The following is a 2,153-nucleotide window of genomic DNA, read 5'->3' as shown; positions in this document are numbered from 1 at the left end:
AAGAATAAAATATAAATAAATATGTCGAAAAAATAAAATATAAAAAAAAAATAAAAAAGAAACTTGAAATTAAAATTTCTCTCAAAACTTTTTTTTTTTTTTTTTTATTAAAATGTTTTTCCAAGTTAAGTTTCTGGATTGCATTTTTTTTTTCTTATTTCTATTTAAAGAAATAATGGAACAAAAATCACTCCATAAAATAATAGCTTTCTTGTATAGAACATTTTTTATATTCATATATCACAGGTCGTTTGAATGAATATTGGATTTTATTTTTCATTTAATATTTTGAAAAGTGGTCTTTGATTTTTAACGTTTCAGCACAAAAATGATTTAACTTTACAAAGCCTTGCCTTGCAGCTCAGATAAGATGATTTTAACAACAAAAACTGATCTTAAATTTCAGCAATTTTACAAACACGTTTATTTTTTCTTCATATTTAAACTCTAAAAGCACCAGAAATCAAATCTCGTTACTTAAACGAATAGTAATTAACATTAAGCAGGTGTTTACTGTTGAGTTGAGACCAAAGTTAGCCTGCAGCCTCAGGTGTTACGTCTCTTTTCTGGTTTTAACGTGATGACGTCAGTGGAAGAGCTTTCAGGTGAGCTATCTCCGCCAGCTCTTGAATCGCTTTAAAAAACAAATCAGGAGTGATTTAAAAGTAAGAAGTGACTCACCCTGAAGCTGGAGCTTAACTCTGATCATTCGCTGTGTTTTCATGCCACAGGCCGCCGCAGTCAGACAGTAGAGACGCTCTGCTGCTCCTCCTCTCACCTGCTCAGGTGCATCAGGAAGTATCGGTAGAGCCTGCGGCTGCAGAGAGCTGTGCTTTCGGCTGGGAGGAGCCCGGGTTCCGCCCAAAGCCTGCAGGGGGGGGGATCAGTAACGCAAATAGAACCGGAACACCCAGTAAACAGGTTGGGAAAGAAAAGAAGCGCAACCCGCCCAGAGTTAATCCTTTAAACCCAGCCTGCATCTGGTTCCCATGACAACGAAAAAGCTGAATTAAAGTCGCAGGGAAATAATATTTAAATGTCAAATCGTTCTGGCTTAAACATGTATATAAATGTACTCTTTATCAGACCATATTGTCCAAAAAGTTAGAAAATTTCCATTTAAATAAAAATCCTTTTTCCCCCTCCATCCTATGCAGGCCAGCTAGTTATATGTCAGCCTGAACACCTAAATTCGGCCAATCATATATCAACGCTCATCTGTCAATCACATTTTTTCGGTCATAGCACCTTGATTCATATGTTGCTTGAAATAAGAATCATTTACTTTACCATTGAGTTCCGTCCCATTGGGAACCTACTAGCACTAAGTTGCTAACTGGTTAGCAACAATGCTACCAACAAACCGGCCACAACCAAAACTTGCTTTCGAACCTTCTGCCACAACAATCCCGCCCCCTTGATAAATGACCAATCACATTCTTTCTATTCACTCGTGTGCAGTCATGCACCAATGGGGAGAATTCAGACATTCAGCGGTTGGAACAGCCACTTTCCTACAACTTTAAATCAACCAGGTTTCTGCTTTAAATCTGGACTAATTTGAATAAAAGAAAACAATCACATTTACTAAAAAAACCCAAAACAAACTTTTTTTTAATCTCTCTAGATGCGAGCTATTTTGAAATTACTGATTACTGTGAAGGTCTGAACTTGTTTTCCAACTTCCAGGAAGTGGATTTAATTATGTTATACTTTCTCTTGTCAGAATAATGGTTTACCATGTCATAAATCATAACTATTGACAAAATAAAGATGTTGAGCCTGAGAATTTTATCCTCTACCTCAGAGGACTTCAACAGGGGGTCCACGGAGGTACTGCATGGGGGTCGTGAAACGTTTTGTTGATTAGATTTTTTTTATATTCTGCCCTGAAATTTTTTCCACTAATTGAAATGTCTTTAAATCCACATTAACATGAATTCAACACATTGTAGTAAACAGATAAATGGAGGCAGAAGATGTCTTTCAGTCATCAATGTTCACATTCAGCGACACACAGGAGCTCTTTCAAGCTGGACACCGTTTCATTCACAACACCTGTCCCATCAACCTGGAATCAGAAATACTTTAATAATCCCAGGGAGAAATTACTTTAGTTACATTCCTCCATCTGTAATAGAGTGACTATAGGA

The 2,153-nt window shown here is 36.7% G+C and overlaps 1 protein-coding gene across 2 annotated transcripts in view; it reads right to left on the bottom strand.

The window, feature by feature from the left end:
- svopl (SVOP-like) overlaps positions 1 to 829 on the bottom strand; it is an 18,556-nt gene extending 17,727 nt beyond the window's left edge. For both annotated transcript variants that reach the window (XM_015387737.1, XM_015387738.1), the window contains exon 1: positions 682 to 829. The gene's annotated coding sequence lies outside the window, so the exon portion shown is untranslated. The remainder of the gene's footprint in view (positions 1 to 681) is intronic.
- Positions 830 to 2,153: the final 1,324 nt, after the last annotated feature.

This window comes from Cyprinodon variegatus, unplaced genomic scaffold, assembly GCF_000732505.1.
Source record: "Cyprinodon variegatus isolate N-32 unplaced genomic scaffold, C_variegatus-1.0 Scaffold402, whole genome shotgun sequence".
NCBI lineage: Eukaryota > Metazoa > Chordata > Actinopteri > Cyprinodontiformes > Cyprinodontidae > Cyprinodon > Cyprinodon variegatus.
Note: the sequence above shows the minus strand (reverse complement) of the source record. Positions and strands in the feature narration are given on the sequence as shown.